This window comes from Ochotona curzoniae, unplaced genomic scaffold, assembly GCF_017591425.1.
Source record: "Ochotona curzoniae isolate NIBS_2020 unplaced genomic scaffold, NIBS_Ocur_1.0 contig_2699, whole genome shotgun sequence".
Taxonomy (NCBI): Eukaryota; Metazoa; Chordata; class Mammalia; order Lagomorpha; family Ochotonidae; genus Ochotona; species Ochotona curzoniae.
The window spans coordinates 4,223,166-4,247,014 of NW_024465561.1; the positions used below are offsets into that span (position 1 = coordinate 4,223,166).

Sequence of the window (23,849 nt, forward strand, 5' to 3'; positions counted from 1 at the left end):
GGAGTCTTGGATATTTCTGGCTTTGAGAACTTTGATGTATTATCTTCATATTAGTAAAAAGCAAAAAGGGGACAATTGCGGGATCTGACATATTGGATATTATCATTACTCATTAGTGCGCAGTGTTCTGTTCCTATTGCAGTGTTGGAGCGAACAGTAGAAGTTATCTCCAAAATATCTAGTAAGTAACAGAATGCAACGCCAAGTAACAGCAGATACTTACTGAACAGTGTATTTCTGACTTAACACCAGGGACTTGAAAACAACCCCTGAAGCAGTAGCTGATGTGACTCTTATTTCACATGAAGAAAATGCAACCAGGGAAATCAAACCCACTGAGATCCCAGAGACAAGACAAAGCCAGGACAGGCACCCGCTGGCTTCTCCTCTTCCCAGGTTCATCTTCAGCCCACTATTTCAGCTTCAGGGCATCAGTTTCGTCCACAAGGGGCAGCTCTTACCCACTCACATCTGATCCTACGTCACAGCAGATGAGGGATGACTTGAGACCCTCCTTCAGGTTTTCTTCAGAGCTGGCCTTCTGGGTCTTTGCCAGGTCTCAGTATCTCCACATCTCCTCCAAGGCCACCCCCAACCCAACCCACGGTAGGTGAGGTTACTCAAAATTCATTTTTAAAAACACATAATGATCTTACAAAATTTAAGATACTAGCGGATGGAAGCCATTGTGTTAGAAACCCTGTTTGTGTTCAAACTCCAGGATCACTTCTGGGACAGCAGGCAGGAGAGCCAACAGAGGAACACACAGGTAACTGTGAACTATTGTTCATGTTCTCGTTGTTGGGCACACAGAGGGCTATCGGTTATGACGGACATTTTCACATGAATCAAAAATGCCAGTGTATCATGTAGCGGATCATGATTGTGTGTTCCCAGGGGCCATCTTCAAAAGACTGTAAACTTCACGACAGAGGTAAGAAAGAAAACACAGCAAGTCCTTGACAAAGGAACCAATGAGGCAGGATGTGGGGGTGGAGGGCAGGGAGTAGTGAGAGGTTTCCAGCTCACTGTTTTGTTCTGTTGTCACTTACGTGTTCATTTCAATAAGAACTGTTTCCTGTAATAAATAAACTAGAGCAATATGGCTCAATGATTCCACATGTGGTCTCCAGGGACACACACTGGCAAAGACTGTGTTTCAGTTCCATTACACCATCGCCTCAACAAATACTGTAAGAAAGTTGCTTAACCTCTCCCAAGCTCTGTTCCTGCATTGGAGAAAAAAGGATGCTGGCGTTCTTACTTCTTACAGTCACTGTGAAGGAGCTGGTTCCTGAGAAGCACTCAGGACAGTTCCTTCACGCAAACCAAGCCTTTAATGGGCCTAGCTACTGTAATCGTTAGTCGAAATTCAAATGTCTACATAAGAAGATAATGAGCTAAGCAATTAGTTGGTCAAGACCTACCAATGTTCCTGGTCAGTTTAACAAATCTCTAAAAAAGTGTTTATCTCTCTGACCCTCACAGCCTCTGTGATAAACCCAGTATCCTGCTCTTCTTAGTAACTTAACAGTTGGTATATGACTTCACACTGCCTTGTCTACTCCAGCACTTCCGTAGCCATCTCAACAGATCATTTGCAGGTGCCTGTCCCAACAGGTCCACTCTCCCTGAGTCCTTCCTGAAACCTCTGCTCAGGGGGGCAATGAGTTGGGCTAAAAAGATGTATTTCCCAGACTTCCCTGCAGGAAGGGCTGTTCATGCCCCAGAGTTCTAATCAGAGACAAATGCAGACTTTGGCTAAGGAATTCGGGAAAGGCCTATACTTCCTGACTGCGAAGCTTTGCTTCTCTCTGCCCATAATAAGGATGTAGGACAGCAGCTGTCACAAGGCCACAAGCCCAGAGGTGGCAAAGCAGAGAGGGGGAAGCTGGGCCCCTGCATCACTGTTTCATCCTACTGAGCCCTGCACATCCCCTTATGTGAGAACAACGAGCTCTGTGACAGCCAGAATCCAACAAGAGCCTCTATGAACCACACCTCCCAGGACTGCAGTTCTAACTCATTTCTCCCACACTGAACTGGGCAGATAGAATGACTTACTGTGACCAATAGAATGAGGTGGAAGGGATATGAGGCCAGCTCTAGAATCACGCCTGAAGGTTTAAGAAGCCCTGGACTGTCCTGTAGCCTAACTACAGGTTGGCAAGGCCCCTGGGAGGAAGAGGTCCTGATCTATATGGAAGGACAGGGCCCCCATCATTCTCAGGATGACATCTTTTGAGAAAACCCGTTGGAGTGTTCGGGCCCCATCTTCTGTTTGGCTGCAGGCATGCTGCAGGCCTCCAGCAAGACCAGCAGAAAAGTCACTCAGCTGAACCTCAGTCAACCGGAGAGGCTTGAGAAATGAGATGCTGTTGTCATGTTAAGGCACTACATTTGGGGGTGGCTTCTTGTGCAGCTACAGATAGCCAGAACAAACCCCTACCTGAAATAACACTGTACAAGGGTCACGAAGACACATTTCCTACCTGAAATGAAATTTGCCAGCTGATTCCAAATCAACAATCATCTCCCACATGTTCTAATTTCCAACAGGCTGCTAATACAGAAAAACCACAAACCTTTCCTTTTCTTCTTAGTTCAAGTAAGTATTCATTAAGCATAACTCATCTGGGTATGACTAATTAATCTACTAATAATTTTTTAATAATTAAAAGCATTTAAAACAGATGGCTCATCATTGTGTTGGACCTGGTGAGAACTCTGAAAAAATATATCTCCTATCTGGTCAAGAGGCATCATTATACTAAAGACACTACTTCATATTCGTTCTCAAAGGCTTAGCGCTTAAGTTAAACAAGGTGGGTAAGCAGGCTGGATGCCTGCAAGCTAATAAAGGCGGCCACCAATAAAAATAATTTTTGGGGGGAAAAAAGCTACTAGAAACAAAGGGACTGTGTGTGTATCAGTGTTACCCTGGCCAAATGTGACCAGACACCAATCACCGGAAGACTTGGGAGACATTTCTACAGTGTCCAGTGCGAGAAAGGCCACATGCAGGACAGTAAGTGTACTAATGTCCTTTACAGGCTGATATTTCTGACACAGAATTACATAACCATTAAGAATTGCAGAAAGACACATGCTGCCATGAGCGAAGGGCTGTGGGAGGATGCTGACAATTGAGGGGCCGAAAAGAGAAGGAAAAAATGTCATAACAAAAAAGGGGCCAAAAATACTAAGGAGGAGCTTGAGGGGGTAGGCCTTGCAGTGCTGGGCGTTAGGCCTTCAGTGGGGGTGCCCACCCCAAGTTGTACAAGTGCATGGTACACTTTCATGTGCCTGGGAGGCAGTGGACAATGGCTGAGGCACTTGCATCCCTGGATCCTGACCTAACGCTGGCTAATGCATACGTGTGGGGAATACATCAGCAGATGGAAGATCTGTTTCTCCTGCTTTCCATCACTCTGTGTTTCAAATAAGTAGAATCTCTAAAAAGGAGAGGTGGGTTGAGTCACTCATAAAAATGATTCTCATCCCTTTTTACTGAGCAGTTTTTATGTTCCAGCACAGTATTGAGTCACTTGCTCTCACTGTAAGTACAAACTACATATAACTCACACAACTTCTAATTTAATTGATTATACCAGATAAGGAAACAGGTGGAGAGAAAATAAGCACTACGCCCAGAGCTCAGGCAGGGCCAGGACTGAAATTTTATGTGAAATGGCCTCTGATAAGGTCTACAATGCCAGTCCAAAACTACCACACTTGGAGCTCACAGAAACAGCCAACTGCTGAAAAAGCAGTTCCTCTAACATGTCACATCTTAACTTAAAAGTACATTAGATGGTATGCTTTAAGACACTTTATTTCTTTTCATTGTATTTAAAGAGAGAGAATTTACTGGTTCATTTCTCCCATGCCTGTACCAGTCCAAGCCAAAGCTAGAATCTCAATCTTGGTCTCCCATTGGCTGGCAGGGATCAAAGTGTTTAAATCATCACCTGCTACCTCCTAGGGTATGCACCAACAGGAAGCCAGGATCAGAATGGGAAGTTTCAAGAACAGCAACAATCCCCAGGCACAATGGTGTGTGACCCAGTGGCACCAAGCCCACTGACACCTTGGTCCCTCCAGTCCCACCCTATTACAAGGAATCTAAGAGAGCCACTGATCTGAATCTTGGGGAACCCTGCCCAGAGTACTTTCACAGAATCAACTGACGACACCAGGAGCAAGAGAACAGATGAGGACGTGTCAACTTTTACCGTCAGGCTCTTCGAGCTCACAATTTAATTAAAACCTGCTCAGCCACAGAGCAAGAATTATTGCCTATTAAAGCAAGGTAGACTGATAATCTGGGCCTGGCCAGTTAATTCTCACTTCCCAGGCATTCCGACCTTGCTGCTGCAGGAACACAAGACAGCCTGGACAGAAAGTCAGTTTCCCATGCATAAGTGTATGTATGGCTAAAGTCTTCCACAAGGCCTTTCCTGTCTAAATGTTCCAGGACTGAAGTCTTGAGTTCTACACCATGGCTGCCCCGACAAACCAGGCTATAGGCCCAGGCTGAATAGGCCAAAGGACAGGAAGCCAGAGGGCTAGTGCTACAGGCAAGTCCCAGAAAACTGTGGGGCGACCAAAGGGAGGCAAGTCCATGTCACCTTATCCACTTCTGCAGGGCTCTGGATATGATGACCTTCCGCTCCAACCTCAGCAGTCCATCTTCACAGTGTTGTGCCTGACAGCATCAACTCATTCATAGAATAATTTACCCTGCACCTGCGAGATGCCTAAAACCTTCTACAAGAACAAATACAGACTTCCCTGCACTTCCATGGAGCCTACACTCAAGGGGTAGGCAGATAACTACATGTCAGGTAGTAGTGAATGCTAGCCGCTTCCAGTCCCAGCTCTTCTACTTCTGATCCATCTCCCTGCTAATGCGCATGGGAAAGCAGAAGATGGCCAAGGAATTGGGCCCCCGACATCCATGTAGTAGATCCGAACAGAGTTCCTGGCCTGGCTCAGGTCCAATTGTTGGGGCCATTTGGGGAGTAAACCAGTGGATGGATGGAAGATCTCCTGTCTCTCTCAAATAAGTAAGATAAAACTTAAAAATAATAATAATAAAGCAGCATAGAGGGTGAGTGATGGGGAAAGTGCTACTTAGTAAGGAGGCCTTGCTAAGATGACCTGAAGGTGGGAAGGACACCTGGACACACAGGGTGGATATAGTCGGGACCAAGGCTCTGAGGAACAACAGGAGTGCAACACAGCCAGAGTGTAGCAAGCAAGCAGTTGAGAAGGCAAAGATAAAGCCACACATGGAACAGAAAAGCTAGGGTTTGGGGTGGGACATGGGGACGGCTGATATGTGAGCACCACTCTGTGCCCAGTTTCTGAGCACTTTACAAAGATGATTATTGCATGCTGCTGTTTCCTGTTTCTTAAAAGGAAACTGAGGCCTGGCGAGTGAACGTCACTCACCCACCCAGCACCACACAACCGGAACGTCCTTCAACCCACAGCAGACCTCAACCGGTCAGCCACCAATTCCTTTCCTTGGAAAGAGTGTTCTCCATCTTTCTTCGCGGTTAGGAGCAGGTAAACATACCTGGGCAGGGTGGGGGGAGGTAGGGCTGGGTTGGAGAGAGAAAGGAAGCAAAAGCGCCACCAGCCTAACTCCTGAGAGGAAGAAACACACGATTAACTTTCTCTACAAGCCACAACCAAAGCTAATAAATAATAAACGTCACTCACCTAAGAAACGTCCCAAACGCAGCCCTGGATCACTGAGTAGGCAGGTGATTGCCAGCTTAGTCCCAGGTGCGGTTCCTGTCCCCTGTGTTCCCAAGGCAAAGGCCACCTGCCTGGGCTCTCCAGGTTGGCCCGGGGTGGTGCCTTCCCCCAGCCTGCTGTGGGTGTCTGGAATGCGGAAACGGGAACCTGCCGTGCCAGCTTCTAACAGCGACTTATTCAACAACCACACGAACACGCCAGCCACCGGAGTTCCCCAGGGATGTTTGGTCTTCGTGCACAGGCGCGCTCCCCAAGAGGCTTTGCTTTTTTTTTTTTTTTTTTTTGCCAGCAATCCCTCTCGGGGCAGGAAATAAAAGGGTACCTTACTCATCAAACACGTGGTCAGAGGAGTCTGAATGGGCTTCACAGAAAGGGTAACAAAGACAGCTGGCTTGTTACCTCGGTTTCAGGAGCCCGGCCACCTGTTCGCTGACTGAGCCAGGCCTGGATCTGCGCCCACAGCAGCCCCTGCCCTGAGCTTGCACCTGGCTGCTCCATTCACAACTTCACAGCCCGGGGTTGGGCTCCTTTGCGCCTGCAGACAGGGTGCTAGCTGTAGCTTAATGATTAAACTTTGCTGTGGAACTCCTTGGCCCAGCTTTGGAAGCAGAACTGAGTGTCGGACACACAGCAACAACAGCCAGGAGCTATGTGCTCAACTGTGCAAAAGGCACGAGGGTACACACTCCTCAGGAATCACCTCTCCAAACACTCACAGCTACCCGCTAAGTGAGGGTCACTATCGCTGCCATTTAACACACGGGAAAGATAAACAAAGAAGTCACATGCTGGAGGTCACACAGTAACAGAGTTGTAGAACTGAGAATTGACCCAGCCAGAGTGGCTTCATGGTTTGAGCTTCTGTTACAACAGATGATGTGAGGAGAGAAAGGTGCTGCCGCTGGGCCTTGGTTTACTTGTCTGTAAAATGGGATGGAGGTGAGGCATGGGATATTGATGCCGAGCCCTTAGCAAGAAACACAAGCTGTCCTCAGACTAAGTCACGTCCACACTTGTGCCCTCAAAAGACAGAATACAATCAACTCACGGTCAAGGCTGAAATTCTCAGCAGTTGAAGGGAAAATAGTAAGAAAGGTCCTTCTTCCCCTTTTTCTCCCATGCCCTCCCACCCAGTAACGTAGGGACAGCATTTCCCCTGGTTGTTAAGGCAGCCATGTCCCATATCTGATTTCTGCGTTTGAGATCCAGCTCTAGCTCCTGCCTCTAGTTTCCTGCTACCGTAGCTCCTGGGAGGCAGCAGTGACCGGGTCATGGCGGGCAAGTCTGTGTGTCTCTGCGCCTCAAAGAAAGACAGAAGCAAAGAAAGTCTGCTTTGAGTCAGGCACTGGGTCATGCAGTAATCAAGAATCATGCAGACCCTGCCCTCAGGAAGCTCCCAGCCCCTGTGAATAAACTGGCACAGAGGAGTTCATGCACAGCACCCTCCATCACACACCGAGCACTCCCTGGGGACCAGGCACCACCAGGTTCCAAATGCTTCAGGTGCTTTAATGCATTTGACTCCTCCCAACAACCTAAAGGACCACTACCGCTCTGAGCCCCGCCCTCTAGACATGACAACTGAGACGCCATGAGGCTAAGTGGCTTCTGCAAGGTCCCACAAGGAGCCCATGATGGATCTCAGACTTCACACAGCGACTCCAGTCTGTCTCCACAGCCTGGGCATCTTTCCTCTAGCCCCTCTGCAGTGTGGTGAACACCTGATTATACTGTGGCCATGGCAGGAGCAAAAGGTGTCCACAGGGAACCACTGTCTGTCCAAGTCGGCTCTGTTTCGCAGGTTAGGGGCAGAGCACAGGACACTTAGTAACCATTTAAAATGTTGGTAGCAGTGGCCACATTCTTGACCATTTACCATGTACCAGGGATAAGTATTTGATATGCATCCTTTCTGTTTCCCATGTAACCACCAAGGCATTCCTTGGGGTGGGAGCACTGAGCTTCTCTAAGGAGCCCCCCACCCAGTCCGACCAGGGGTGGGTCAGGAGCAGAGAGGAGATTCAGGTGTGTATGAACACAGCAAGTGTACTCAATGTCCACACACACTGCCTTCCACCTGCTACCTTGCCAGCTAGCATGGGTTTCCCTAAATTATCAAATAAAATATTTGCTATCCTAACAAGACTGCTAGTTACCCTAGGTAGGGAGAGACACACACATTTGCAAAGGTGGGCATGATTAAAGAGTAAAAAGTTAGGCCCCGTTTCAGATAACTAGAAAACAAAGCACAATGATACAAAAATGCACAGGTACTGTGCTTCTGCTCTGTACCATCCACTTCTGCAGCGAATCTAGCTTTCTGCCTCTCAATAACCACCTCCCTTTCCCAGTTCTTTCCCAAATACAGGCAGCACTCTGGTTTTATTCCCATACCCACTCTCCTCCCAGTGCCACACACTTCAGGTAAGACTGGCTGCAGCCTCTGTTTCAAGAGGGTAACCCTGACGGCTGGTGCCCATGATCGTCTGGACATGGTCAGGCATCACAATTCTGGCCAATGACAAACGAGGGGAATCAGGGTACCAGGGACTCAGCAATGAGTGGGAGATTCCCCCTTTACAGCTGCTGGATATGGTCCCTGAAAGGTGGACTGACAGGAGCCATGGTAACTGTGTCGCGGTCATGCAGTGCACCTGTGGACCGTGGAAACAGGGATAGCAGAGCTGCATGAAGGAGACTGGGTTTTTGCAGGCACTGTGGAACTGCTTGGTCAACCCCTCTTCTCCCCCCCGCCTTTTTTTTTTTTTAAAGATTTATTCTTATTAGAAAGGCAGATACACAGAGAGAAGAGAGAGAAAGATCTTCTGTCCACTGATTCACTCCCCATTCACTACAACGGCCAGAGCTTAGCTGATCCAAAGCCTGGAGCCAGGAGCTTCTTCCTGGTTTCCCATGCAGGTGCAGGGTCCCAAGGCTTTGGGCTGCCCTCAACTGCCTTCCCAGGCCACAAGCAGGGAGCTGGATGGGAAGTGGAGCTGCCAGGATATGAACCAGCACATGCAAGGAGGACTTCAGCCACTAGGCTACTATGCCAGGCCTGATCAACCCCCATTCTACTGTCCACTTACGCATTTGTTACGTGAGACCATAAATCTTGTATGAGCCAATTTCATTTGGGCTTCCTATATTACAGGTTAGGAGTCCCAGCATCACCAGCAAATTTCTAAGGCAGAAGGAAGCTTTGGGGGGTCCTGGCAGCCTGTGTGTGAGGAAGCCCCCCTGGAGGATACTGCCCAAGTTTGATAGCCCCTGAAAGCGCACGCAGAGCTAAGGAGGGAAAGATGCAGCCTCTGCGTGACTCTACCGCGTCATCCCTGTTTTCTAGCTTCAAGATGTTACTTTCACTTTTCCCTTTTGCAGAAAATGCATTCATCTTTCAAGGTCGGTGGAAGGCAAAATGAGGCCCTTCGTGTGAAGCTGCTGGGTGGTGCTTTAACATAATAGATGCTCTGCTAATTACCTGTTTGCTGCTGCTGCTGTTACCGCTGTTTGTGGTCAAGGCATTCCATCTGCCCTAACTTCCTGAGCTCTCCCACAGTTGGATCCCCATCATCGGGAGGCCACCCAATGGCTTGGGGTTCCCACAGACTTGCAGCTCTCATCAGTACGGGGGTGCAGCAAACAGGAGGGCCTCCTCCCACAGCCAGAACAGTTCTGGTGTTACCACATACCCTATTGGACACATCATCTGGGCACACTGCTGGCAACCCTGCTCAGCTGCTGACCCAGAATGCCCAGAAGTCCGGGTCCACCCTCACCATAACACTCATGCCAAACCCACAACAAGTCCCCCAGGGAGATGTGAGTTCAAAACCAGTGGCATCAAGATGCAGAAACCCAAAGAACACTGTCCTTCTGGGAAGGTCCTAATAGAAGGACAGCCTCCTGTCAGGTTTACCAGCAAACCTGGGTCTGAAGCTACCAATGGGGCAGGGGTTTTCACTCCCTGGTGTCAGAGGAACTGTTGAGCCGATCCCTGAAAGGATGAGCTGTAGGAAGAGAAAGGCAGCCCCAACCTCTGACCATCAGGCCTAGAGCAAGAAAGGACTGAGGAAATTCCTCCTGCTTTTGAAAGGAAGCTATTAGGCCAAAACTCGTAAAATTGCCGATAGTCAACCATTCTTGACCCATAAAAAGGCAACTTAATATGCTTCCATGTCATTTAAACCAGGAAACTCAAATAATGTGGTGTCAAGGAATCAGTCACCAGCAAGACTCTGGGATGGTGGTGGTCTCTGGAAGACGCAGTATTTTGCGTTCCTTTAGTTCCACATACCTGTGCTCATTATTCAACCTTTAACAAAGTTCAGTAAAACAAACTAATCCTGTAATACTATCCCACCTCAGTCAAAGGCAAATGTGTGCTGGACTCCAAGCCATCTGCACATCCATTACTCCCACTCTCCCTGGACTCACCCTGCACCTTGAAGCCTTTGCATGCACTGCTCCTTTTGACCAGACTTCCCCAGTGTTTGCCGTCCCACATTTCCTTCAGACCTGTCCTGTAGTGGTCCTACCCAAGATTTCAACACCCTCCAACCTAATGCTTCTCACCCCCTTCCCCCACATAATATCTCCCCCGTTACACTGTATTACCATCTAACAGAGCACATATTTTTCACTTGGCTTTTTAACTGATTCCCCCCTGCACTGACACCAGATGTGAACCCCAGAATGACGAAGTGTTACCTGTGTTGCTCACAGCTGCATGTCTCATCTCGAGTGGTGCTCAGCTCAGTGAATATGAAACTGAACCACCATAATTAAAAATGGGACCCAGCCCAAGCCCAAGGTATCCTTGCCTATCCTCCATCAGAAGGAATTCCCTAGCTTAAGGGAGTGATCCATCTGGCCCTACTGGATTCTAATCACCACTGGACTCAAGCAGTCTCTTACTTCTCCAACAGATAAGAATCTCAATGGCCAGTGTTGTCCAGCAGTGATTTGTGCAGGGAAATTCCAGGTCTGGGCAGAGTGTAACTGCCGCATTCATATAACCTCCAGACCAACTGGAGCCCACCTGGCCATCATAAATCCCCTAAAGAGCATGGCATCACTGACCAAAGGAAGGTCACACACTCCAATGACCAACCAGGAACTTGGACATGAGCTGATCATGCACCTCTCAGCGCCAATTTCTGGCTATAAGAACCTTCACCCCTAACTCCTCAGGGAGCCCAGGAATGAAGCTGCAGCTGCTCAGCTCCTTGCTCTGCACTTTGCAATAAACACCTGCTTTGTTCCACCACCCTGAGGTCAGTGACTGGCTTTCTGGGGGGGGTTCGACACCAATGCTTCCAACCAATTTGGGATGTTGTTCAGCAACAAGTACTTGATGAGTGAATAACTAAAAACTCAGAAGTATGGGGTAGGAGTGGAGAGAAGCTTGCTGTCTTCCAGACCAACACAAAGTCCACACTGGGAAACACGAAACTCAAGCCACCTCCACTGGAGGCGGTACTCCTTACAGTCTCTCCACCTTTACCGCCCTTCTGTTCAAAAGACTGCAGAAAGGGGCCTTTGAAAGAAATGAACAGAAATGGAAGAGAAGTTGGAGGAAACCGATGGGCTATGGGCCTTGCCCTGGCCGCTGAGAGCAGTGGCCAGAGCAGCAGTACACCAGAGGCAAGCACTTGTCATCTGGTGGAGCACACGGCGCCAGCACTCCGCTGGATCGCACGACGTCAGCCACTCCACCAGCAGCAACCCCACACGTGCCCCTCTTGTCCTGCCCCAGCCACTTGAGGATTTCACCACACGGATGTGCTATGAAGTTACACACTCCAAAACCAGCCAGAACAACAGCAGCGCCTACTTGCTGCGAAAGGGCGGGGAGTGCATGCAGCTGTAAATGAGCATGAGCTGCTGGCTTGATCAGAAAGAGCCTCAGGACGGAGGCGCGGTCACAAGTTGCATCTTGCCCCTGTCCTTTTGTCAGATGTCATTCCTGGAAGGGGGGCACTTTCCCTGCCTCTCACTGCAGTGCAAGGCTCAATTCTGCTTCTACGTGAGGCCTTAACAAAGGCTCATACAAGGGAGAAGGGAAGTCTGGGCCCCAGAAGGTCTGCATGGTACACCCGTCCTAAGGGGAGGATCAAGGGAGCAGCAGAGGCCTCCTGTTGAGACAAGTCTTGGGAAAAAATGTGGGTGGGGTGCACCATCAGGTGGAGAAAAACAGATCTGGCGGGAGGTGGGGGAGTGGGGAAGAGGCCTCAGCGACTCCAAGGCTGTTGCCACTATCCGGGCCAGGCGCTCTCACTGCCACCAGTCCAAGGCTGCTGCCATTGTCACCCGGGGAAGGAGACGAGCAGGGGAAGCACGTGGCTGCTGGTGCCTGGCCAAGTGCTCTCACTGCTACCGGACACCTGCTTTATGTGGTCTCCAAAACCCTGACTCACACAATGAAGGAGAAAAACAAAAGGACTGAGGGTGTACTGGTCACAGGCATACACTTGGGTCTGAGGCACACAAATGACATTTGTTTACTTGTTTTGAACTTCTCATGACTAGTCATTTTAAACTCATAAGTTATAATGAGTCCTCATTGTTTCCATGAGGATTAGTTTACCATCAATCTTATTGCATCTCTCATTCACTTTCCACACACTTAATCCCACACATCTCAAGAATTCACTCTTAGATATTTCACAATGTATAGCTTAAAGGACTTTTTCTCTCAGAAAGAACTATATCATGATCATATCTGAAAAAATTTACAAGAATTCCTCCATAATACCAAACAACCAGCTAGTTTCTGTCGAATAGTAAAGCAGATGCCAGAATCATAGAAACATCACTCCTTCATTGGAATGAACATGCCGCGAAGCTCCCCAGGCACAGGTGGTCAGGGACGCCTGAGCACAGCACTGTCCCTTCCTGGGGTGGGGGTTACGAGTCCAGGCTCTGCAGTCAGTGGCTTGGCTTGGAATCTTTGCCTTTGAACTCACCAGTCTTGTAACTTAAACTTCTCTGAACCTCAATTTCCTCATACAAAAAAAAAAAAAAAAAAAAAGGGAGTGGCATGGGTACCTACCTCATGGAGATAAAAAGCCCTCAGAACAGTGTCTTGGGCACGGTTAAGAGGCCCGTGAACGCTGGCCAGCGTTCACTCCATCCGCAGACACCGCAGATGGAGCATCTCTTCTGCGCTAGGCACTGCCTCGCAGCAGGAAGGGACTGTGCGGAATCACCCCCTGGGGACATGAACAAGCTCAGGCCCTCCACAGATGACCTCACCAGGCACAAAGCCCACATCCATCCTGCTCCTGAGACACAGAGCCCCAAACCATGAGGCTGCCGAAAAGTCTGGAACAATGACTTGAAAATTCCCCTGCAATGTCAAGGGCAAGACACGCACCAAGATTCGCTGCTGCTGAGCCCACAGGAGGAACCAACAGCAACCACAGGAGCCTAGAGCTGGGAGGGGAGGCATCCACAAGCACAAGGGGCTGGGGAAGAGGCTTCCTGTGCAAAGCAGAAGCTTGGAAGTCGACTTGAGGAGTGAATGTCATGGTGCAGTGGGTTAAGTTGCTGCCCACAATGCCAGTTTCCGATATGGGCTCCAGTATGAGTCTTGGCTGCTCCATTTCTGACTAACTGCTTACTAATTCACCTGGGAAAGCAGTGAAACATGGCCCACCTCCTTGGGCCACCGCACCCATGTGGGAGACCCAGGTGAAGTTCTTAGCTTTGGTCTGGCCCAGCCCCAGCTGTTGAGGCCATTTAGAGAGCAAATCAGCAGACAGAAAGCCTGTTTCTCTAACTCCTCCTCAGTCTCCAAAGACAGCCCTCTGGAAACCTAGAGCACCATCTAAGGAGTGGTGCTGTCAGTTGGTCAGGTTTCAAACCAGCACAATACTAATATAAACTTGAGGACTAACACTGACAGTGGAATTCATCTTACCTAAGACCCTTCCACAGTCTTCGTTGCTCAAAACGCAGTCCCCAGCTCCCTCAAACACTCTGATGTGAGCATATACAACAGAGACTGAAACAAATGCCAGCTCAAAATCTGCCACCACTTCTTGTCAACCTTGAGCAAAGGGCAGCTCGTTGCCATGCCTCCACGTCCTAACCTGGAACCACAGGAATAACCACAGTCCCTGTCACCTCAGAACACAGGGAGTGCACACCAACATGAAGCACAGCACCAGGCACAGAAGGTGCCTTTGCTGGACAACAGCTTAAGGTGTGTTATACCTGTTGACATAAATACACTTTGCATCACTCACCTAGCCTAGCCAAGATAAAACAAGGAGGGCATCTTTGATCTCTGTGAATCCCCACCCTTGATTTACATGTGAAACTCACACCCTAGGCTCAAGCTATCTGATATGGGAGCTACCAGGGGCTGCAGCCAGCTCTGTCCCAAATGGGTTACAACCTGAGCCCCCAGTTCACCCAGCTCCTGCTCTCCCGCTACTGTCCACCTTCTGCCAATCCCGCCAAGCAGCTTCACTGCTTTATCCAGGTGTGTGCCCAGCTGCACACGCTGACCGAGGGCTTCTGGGAGAACACTGTCATACAGGGCAATATTCGGCTCAGCCTCGAGGATCCTGTTACCATGACAGCCTCTCGGATGCTGACCCAGACCGCCTGGAGCCGTGGAGTGCACTGGGGGCATCGCCTGGCTCCTCAGAGTGGAAGAGGACATATGCCTCTCTTCCTGCCCTTCCTAGAAAAAGATTTCCCTTGGTTTGGTACAGCACTCAGAGAACAGGAGTCTTGTGTGTCACAGCCGCCAAGTAGTGGGGACCTGGGTTGAGGCTACAGTTAAGGACCTGACTTAGGAGAGAACTGGAGCTGGCTGATAAGTGGAGCAGTGGGTATGCAAACTGGCACCCGTACAGAATCCTGGCAACTTGCAAGGCAATGACTTAGCTACTGAGCCATTGTGTTGGGCCCCACTATGATACTGTTTTTGTGAAGCTCTTTGCAGGCTCTGGGCTCTGACACTTGCTGTCCTCTTTGCCTGGAATGTTCCTCCCTTGGCCCAGCTGCTGCCTCCAGCTCCATCAGGTCTTGGCTCATAGGGCTCCCTTCTCAGATGGCCTTTTCTACCCAACCGAGCGGAAAGTAACCACCTCTTCCCCACCACCATCCTGCTCCAGCAGCCACGTTCTCTCCTCTTACCCTGTATTTTCTCCATCATACTTAAAATCATCAGAAAGTGGCAGGTTAGGACTGTTTCTTTAAAAAAAAAATAATCAGAATAATCTTGGCTAGTGTGTGTCTCCCTCAACTAGAAAGTAACCCCATGGAGAACAAGGGTCTGGACCAGCTTGTTCACTGCCAAATCCCCAGTAAAGGTAGGTCTTAAGTTTGTCAATTCAGTCACAATGACTAATAGGAACTGCAGCAAACCACAATAACCCCATGCACAGAGAAGTCCTGTGCATGTATGATTCAGCCTCCAGCAACCACTGAGGGAAGGAGCACTAACAGCTCCATTTTATCAAGGGGGGGAAAAAAAACTGGAGTTGATGTGGCACAGCAAGTTAATCCACTGCTTGCAACACCTGCATCCCTTAAAGGAGTGCTGGCTCAAGTCCTGGCCATTCCACTTTGGATCCAGCTCCTTGCTAATGCACCTGGGAAGGCCGCAGTCTACAGGCACTTGGGTTTCTAACACTCAAGGAGACTTGGATGAGGTTCTTGTCTCCTGGCTTTAGCTTGGTCCAACCCCTGGCTGTTGCTGCCATTTGGAGAGTGGTGGGAGGTAACTCTCTCCCCATCCCCTTCTCCCTCTCTTTGTGTATTATTCTTCCTTTCTAATAAATATTGCTCAAAACCAAAAAGCTCAAGGCACACCTTGTAAGTTAGTGCCAGTACTGCAACATGAACCCAGACTTGTCTGCCCGCCAAGCCTCCCTCCAATCGTCACATACTTCTTGCAAACACAAGCAGTGGTATTTCTCCTGGATGTTTCACCACCACCACTCTGTGGTCAGGACACCTCACTGGTCCATCTCCTTTTGTCCATTTCCTCCCTTCATTCCAGGGCAGCTGGGTCTCTCTGTCCAAGCCTCTCCTATCACCAGGTTGGATCCCTGCTTTGGAATCGTTTTCTGCCTGGTGTCTCCAGCCCCGTGCCTGTGAGGTCTGAGTGATTGTAGGCTTGATGGAACACCTGTAACAGCTTAACCAGGCCCTGCCCTGAATGCTCGACACCGATGATCTCACTGAACTCTCTCAGTAACTGCTCCATGATGAAGCAACTGGTAACATTTTCAGGTTCTTATCAGGAAACTGAAGGACAAATGTCTTGCCCAAGTATTACAACTGGTACGAAGCATTCAGAGTTTGAACCTTGCAAGTCATGTGTTCCCAGAGTTTGCTTTTATGCGCCATGCCCCACAGCTAACGTTCAGGTTGTGCACTGGATCTGTTTTCAAAGGGAAAAGAAAGTCTTTAAACCAAGGTAAATGGCCAGCACCAGGGAAATGATGATAGGACGGTCTCTCCATAAAAAAAATATGGGTGCAGCTATATGCAATTGGCGAGTTATGTTCAATTGTTGATTGAAAAAAGGTCACAAATACGTGCGGCCTGATCTCTTCCTTTAATTGGAAGTGGTGCAAGAGGAAGATAATAGATAAATGCATTTATACATCAATACAAGCACAGAAGAACAAGGAAAGCCCCCACCCAAACTGCCACAGCCAAGACCTGATCAGTTTTGCTCACTCCGAAATCTCTAAAACTTGGCACTAGTACACAGTACTTAGTACATACTAACTCAGTAAGTGGTTATCTCTAGAGGCATGCAATTTTGAAGTGGAAGTGGTACTTATTTTCCCGTAACATCTCTATATTGTTGGACATGCATTTAAAATTTGTCTTTAATTCTGTTTACCATTAAAAATTACTTTTATGGAGCGATAGAGCATCCATGTATGCATGTTTCTGACTTCAACCCAATTACACACATACATACACAGAAATATAGGCCATGACTAGAACAGTATTAAAAATTAAAGAAAATGCAAATGCAAACTGATTTAACAGAACACATACATTAAAGGAAATGACTTACTATATAAATTCTGATACTATATAAATACATTGAGTTTGCAAGTTATTTTTAAATTTATCAGCAAAATAATATTTTGCAACAAAAAGGATGCCAATCATTGCACATTCTAAATTCTGTTTTTGTTTAGCACCAACAACTGCAATGTCTGCAAAAAGAGTCCCATTAAACTGAGGCTATTCCACAGACTGCTAAAAACCCTGCACTGTTGTCACTAATCATTGAGACCAACCCAGATATTTTTTAAAAAATAGTTTTATACACACACTGCAACAGAACCTTACATTTGGTGACCATCGCAAATCTGCTTGAAACCACAGGTTTCCATCATGAAATGAAATCACAATGACAGATTTCTGAACCCAGATCCAACCTACAGAAACCTAAAAAAATCTCAGTCTCTTCTCAGCTGTGCACACACTGTCCCCTGGAATCCCTGGGATAGCCACCTTCCCTTGCAGGATATCTGAACCCGTTGACAACATAATTTTTCAGAGATAAATTAACACCTCAGCCTATCTTTACCAGGCTCAATCTGCAGAAACAGGCACCCTGAAAGCCATGCCTGTAGGCCACATCTGTGGCCTTGTGTGTATTGCCTTCTCTGCCTCTGATAAACACATATGTGGCTGGTGTTTACCTATGTTACTCTTTGGTGGTTTTAACAAAAGAGATCAACCTTATCTGAAAAGGCCACTCAAGTAGATGAGGTGATGTCTTCACTGCCATCATAAGGGAGGCCAACTATGGGCCAACATAGTGGTGTTCCTAGAAAATGGCTGTTTCATCCTCCTTGCCAATCAACCGGACATGGGAAGGCCGGGGAAGAAGAGCCAACTTCTAAGTTTCCGGTCTGAGCAAAGGGACCAATGTTGCCCCATTTGCTATGATGGTGACTATTAGGCCAGACAAGAGGGAAGTACAGGTTGGATGTGTTGTTTAAAGTGTCCATATCACAGCATTAGGGGACCCCCCCCCCCCCGGGGTCTACAGATGGACCTCAGGGGGTAGTGTGACGTTGAGGTCGGTAAAGCACTGGAATGAATGAATATCTGGTGTGGAAGGCGAGAGATGGGCATACTCGCATCACCTGTTCCCAAGTCCTTAGGCTGCAGTATGTTCCACAATGTAACCCATAGAGAGCAGGTGTGGGGGAGAATGAGCCATTTACCTCATCCTCATTTTGCCCTACAGGTGCAAAAGGGAAGCAGAAAGGGGCCCAGGACACAAAGATGCATTGAACAGAGCTTACCAGGTGTCAGCCCTGCGCTCCCTGCTAAACAAGAAATTATCTCCTGCAATCAGCAAAAACGATCCTGGCAGAGAAGTCCTATGACTACCATTTCACAGATGGGACCCTGAGGCTGGGAGCAAGCGTGTGGGGGAGCACAGGGCTGTCAAGTCACAGCCCACAGGGAGGCAGTCTCTGGGCCAGATGGAGAATACTGGAGAACGATTACTGTCCCTGGAGCTGGGGGCTGCTACATGGTGAGAAGACGGCTCTGGAGCCGGAACGCCATCTGCAAATCCTACAATCTCCCGAGGCTGGTGGGTCATCTCATCTTCTACACGAGAAACCGAAGGCTGCAGGAGGGGAAGTCAACCGGGCCAGTTCTTGAGTCTGGCCCTTTGGAGAGCCCGAGATTACAGTCGGGCATTCCAACCCTCAGTGGGTCTTGGGGGTCCAGCATGGACAAACGCTTGAATAAACTGTAGCATTTGCAGAGTGCTACGGTGCCCGTTGCTGCGCTAAGCGCTCTGCACAGAGTAGCCTCACTACAGCCTCAAAGCACTCTCAGGTGGCTGCTATTTTAAAGTCCCACTTCACAAAGACAGAGAGGAAACCCAGGCACAGTGAAGTCAGGTGCGCAGGGCCACACAGCTGGTGAACGCCAGAGCGTACATGTGAACCGGTCTCTGCCTCCGCAACCAAAGCTCCGAAAATCCTCTCAGGCCACGGCAGCTATCCTGCATCGAGAGCGAACTACGGATACGCTACACTCACCGCCACCCCCATGGAATCGATATCTTTTCTCTGAAAGCCGACAATAACGCAAACAGACGTGCCTCGTATATGCCATATTCTCTATCGGCCAAATCTCCACATCGCAACAGAATCCCCAGCAAAAGCCCATCACTCTCCTTCCCCATTTCAGCCAAGGGAAATCTGAGCTTCAGCGCGGGTTTTCTCAGATCTCAGCTCCCGAAGCGGCAAAGCCGGGACGCGAACCCCCCGCTCCCCAGCTCCGGGCTCTTCCCCCACAGCAGCCAGGTTACCTGTCTGGAAAGTTGTACCATGCGGGCACTAGTCCGGCCGAGTCCGGAGGGCGTGAGTCCCGGCGCCGCCGCCGCCCCCCACACCCGGTGCCCACACCCGGCCGTCCGCCTTGTCGCCTGCCCGCGCTGACCCTCAGGGTCCGAGCAGCCACCTATTCCCCGCCACCCCTTTCGCGAGGCCGCTCCAAGCACCCAGAACCGCCTACCTGGGCGTCCTCACTGAGCGCCCTGCGGGCCCCACGACCGCGGCGTCCGGCCCCGCGCTGCTCGCTGGAGACGCCGCCAGCTCCGGTGGCCCGAGTGACTTCCAGGCTGCCCACTTCCAAGCCGCTTCGCACGAGGCCTCCTGGGAACTGTAGTTTCACCCGCAGAGGCCGCGAATTGAAATACGCCTGGCGCGCGCGTACTGCCGGGAGTTGTAGGCGCTCCACCGCACCGCCTGCTGGGAACGGTAGTCGGTCGCCTCTCGGCGGCTCCCGAGCACTTCCGCAGCCCCGAGGGGCGTGAAGGATGGGGGCGTGTCTTGTACAGACTCCGGTCCCAGAACCTCGCTCTTCACGCCCCCTGGCCGGTTCCTCCTCACTCCTCCCAGCCCGGTCCGTTCCCTGTCTCCATTCCGTAGGCCTTCTCCTTTTCTCTCCGTGAGGCACGAGTTCGTGAACCCCGAGCACGCGAGCCTCGGGGAGAGACGCGGGGTGCGGAGTAGCGCCTAGGCAGGTTCTCGGGCCGGTGCGCACGCGCGCTGGGCTCCCTCGGCGTGGTCAGTCGGCCCAGCGCGGGGTTGGGCGACTGACTAACCGCTCTCTTGGAGTCGTTTCGCGGCTTCTCACTGTAGGTCTGTGCCGCTTGGCAGCCACCGAGTGCTGCCACACACACACACTGTCGGGAATCGCGTGGCAGGTAAAAAGGCGCGACCCCCGAGGTGAAGAGGCGGACACGCCCACCCTGGCTCTTCACGCGCAGGTCTGGGTCCGCGGTCTGGCCGTCCCTCTGCTGCCTCGGCCTCTGCTGGCTCCGGCTTGCACGAAGCCTCTTCCACGCATTGATTGATCACGCCCGCGTGTGTGCGTGTGTGTGCGTGTGTGTGTGTGTGTGTGTGTAGGACCCACGGCCTGGGAAAGGGGGCCAAATGCAGCCCACCAGGTCCCCGCTCCCGTTTTTATGAATGGATATTGCCATTCCTACTCCGTAAGGGTCACCGAGGAAATGGACTGGAATTGCAAGGTTCTTGGGTCAGAAAGCCCCAGGCACCATCCTTCCCGCCTCAGCCTTCGGTCTTCCAGGAAGATGCTCTGTGAGACTTGAGGCTGGGAAGCCTGTGTCTCCTCCTGGGAGAGGACAGCAGGTCCTTCAACTCAACAGAAATGTATTAATCCTCTAACCTATGCCTGCTTGGGGTATGGGGACACACAAGAAATTCAGACAGACCGCGTGCCAGCCTCGGGAGGTTCTCAACCCACAGGGCTCTCGGGCTCCCACCAAACACTGATAACCTGAAACAATGTTATCTGGAAGAAACAGTGCAAGTCCCCTAAGCAGCTGTAGGGGTTACACCAAGTTAAGGAGAAATTAATTTTCATAATTTATTTAATCCTGATCATCATATACCTAAGATATTCCAAGCTGTATTTGGATGCAAAGATATTTTCACTGCTTCAGTTCTTGCATGTGTTCATTACAAGTCCAAAGACGTTAATATTTGTGGCATTGGTTCTAGTAACAAAACTCTTCAATAACCATTGACAGAAATGGAAGAGACTCGGGTTTGGATCGGCTCAGCTCCAGCCATTGCGGCTGCTTGGGGAGTGAATCAATGGATGGAAGATCTTCCTCTCTGTTTCTCCTCCTCTGTATATCTGACTTTCCAATAAAAATAAATAAGTCTAAAAAAAAACCTAAATTAAATAAATGACAATTCAGCCACACAGCGGAATACTCTGCAGGCAGAGCTACAGGTATTAATTTCAACTATTCACTAAGATATACTGAGCGGAAAGCATACAGGGCAGTGTATATACGATTTGTATAAGAAAAACATGCTGATGTCAATGGGTATATACAGGACACCTATAGAAAGACATAATCAGGGTCAATTGAGACCAGGCACGAGGAGTGAGATGAAAAGGTTGCCTTCTTTTTGTTACTCATGTTACATTCTTTTCCTCAGTATGTTTTTGGATATGTCTCCCTTGCTCATTAAAATTAAAAAAAAAAAAAGTTGAAAGGGGAGGGATGATAGCCATGCCATCAAATCGCCATAACAATGAAACCATCTATATAAAATGCCACTTCAGTCCTGGATGTTGGCATTATTCCCAGGTAACTCCACCCCATAGAAACTAGCCCACGTGTATGTGGGAAAATTGTTTCTCCCCACAGAGAAAGTGTTCCAGCCCCCGCCCCAGCTGTAAAGCCACCTGAAGGCCAGAGTTGCACTGGGAACAAACGTGGGTGCTTTTCTTAGGAAAAAAAAAAAAATTTCAGCAGTTAATTTTTTTTTTATTGGAAAGGCAGATTTTATTTTAAAGATTTATTTTTTATTTATTTTTTTATTGGAAAGGCAGATATACAGAGAGGAGAGACAGAGAGGAAGATCTTCCATCCGATGATTCACTCCCCAAGTGAGCGCAACGGCCGATGCTATGCCAATCCAAAGCCAGGAGCCTCTTCCGGGTCTCCCATGTGGGTGCAGGATTCCAAAGCTTTGGGCTGTCCTCGGACCTGCTTTCCCAGGCCACAGTCAGGGAGCTGGATGGGAAGTGGAGCTGGATGGGAAGTGGGATTAGAACTGGCACCGCCGGGATTAGAACCAGTGCCCATATGGGATCCCGGACGTGCAAGGCAAGGACCTTAACCACTGTGCCATGGCGCCGGGCCCCATATTTTTTTTTTTTTTTTTTTACAGAGAGAAGGAAAGACAAAGAAAAAAATCTTTCATCCACTGGTTTACTCCCCAAATGGCCACAATGGCCTGAGCTGAGCTGATCCAAAGCCAGGAGCCAGAGGCTCCTCTAGGTTTCCCATGCAGGTACAGGATCCTAAAGTCTTGGGCCGTCCTCTGCTGCTTTCCCAGGCAGTGGGATGTCAAGTTTAGCAGTTGGGACACAAACCCTTTGCCCATATGGGATGCCAGTGTTTGCAGGCTGAGGATCAGCCAATTGAGCCATCGTGCTGGCCCTAGGTGAGTGCCTTTAATAATGTCATTCAGAGAATAGGACACGCTAAAGTACCCTTCTGACTCAGTAGGCCCTTCTGATACCTGTTGGACTTTGTATACCCCTGTTCTCAAATGTAGGCCCCATCTACAAGGCTGTATAATCCTTGTAGGACCCTACTTAAAGGGGTGGTCAGGTCTCCACGTTATATGTTCTTACAGCACTTTTTGGCTTTTCCTCTTAATGAAATTTAAGTTTGCAGAAGTTCAAAGTAGGCAAAAAGTTCAAAGAATACTACCACATCATTTTGCGTTGTAATCAAATTTAATGAAAGTTCCTTTAGTGCCTGCCTACCCTATGAAAAGTTGTATGGACCTGGACCACTCACTGTCCGGACCCTTAGCCTCACTTCAGAGTCCTACAAATGAATCACAGCCCCTTGACCTGACAGTGTGGTGGAGTTGAGTGCCCCCTAGAGGAAACTCTCTCCATTACAAGGCAGGGCTCATGGGATTTCAGACTACGGACCACATGGTACCTGGGACTGGACTGAAACTAAGAAAAAGTCTAGTCGCAGACTTGTTTTGTCTCCATGACCATATAGAACATGAATATGGCCCGGATACCCTCTTCCCTAAGTTAGCCACAGAGCCCAAATTCTCCATTCAATTCTTTTTAGGGAATTGAGATATTAAACAGTCACTATCATGAGGATGGAGGCCTGCCTCTGGAGTTCACTCTGGCTTTGTCCTGGGTAGATGCTGGGATTAGGAAATAGAATGTGGAAGGAGAGAGATTTATTCATAGAGTAATGTGGTTTATAGGGTGAAAGAGAGAGCCAAAAGAAAAAAAAAAAAAAACCCAATTTCAGAGCCTTGGGATTTAGAGGTCCTCTTTTTTGATGGGTTCTCCGAAATGTTCCCTCAAAAGGAGCTTGCTTTTTGTGGGCTCATTGTGTGACAGAAATGGAACCCAGTGGAGACAACCGATAGCAGAAACTGCAGATTAGTTACAGCCATGACGACTCTCCCAGCAGCTCCGGGGCATCAAGAGCAGGCTGATGGGGTTAAGTCTGAGATCGGGGCCTTGCCCGCAGAGCCATCCACTGATGTGCAGGATCTGAAGCAGAGCGCACAGGCCCCTGCAAAGTGGTCCCAAGACGCAGCAAGCACAGGGTGAACAGGGAACAGAATGGAACAGGATACTGGAGGGCAGCACACAGCTTCAGCACAACGGGAAGAGACAAAAGAGATACTGACTTCTGGCATGCAGTTCCTTGCTCCCACTGTGAGTAAATTTAGGGGTAAAGGTTTATTTATTTGTTATTAGAAAGTCAGATTTCCAAAGAGAGGAGAGACAGAAAGATCCTCTGTCTAACTGCTTCACTCCCCAAGTGGCCACAACAGCCGGAGCTGAGGCAATCCCAAGCCAGGAGCCAAGAGCTTCTTCCAGGTCTCTCACATCGGTGCAAGATCCCAAACCTTTGGCCATCTTTGACTGCTTTCCCAGGCCACAAGCAGGGAGCTGGAAGGGAAGTGGAGCTGCCGGGATACGAATGGGCACACATACGAGATCCCAGCGCATTCAAAGCAAAG

The 23,849-nt window shown here is 49.3% G+C and overlaps 1 protein-coding gene across 1 annotated transcript in view; it reads right to left on the minus strand.

The window, feature by feature from the left end:
• The window catches only part of LOC121153684 (signal-induced proliferation-associated 1-like protein 3), a 209,357-nt gene extending 189,942 nt beyond the window's left edge, over positions 1–19,415 (minus strand). The window contains exon 1 of the mRNA XM_040976376.1: positions 19,306–19,415. The gene's annotated coding sequence lies outside the window, so the exon portion shown is untranslated. The remainder of the gene's footprint in view (positions 1–19,305) is intronic.
• Between the last annotated feature and the right edge of the window lie 4,434 nt (positions 19,416–23,849).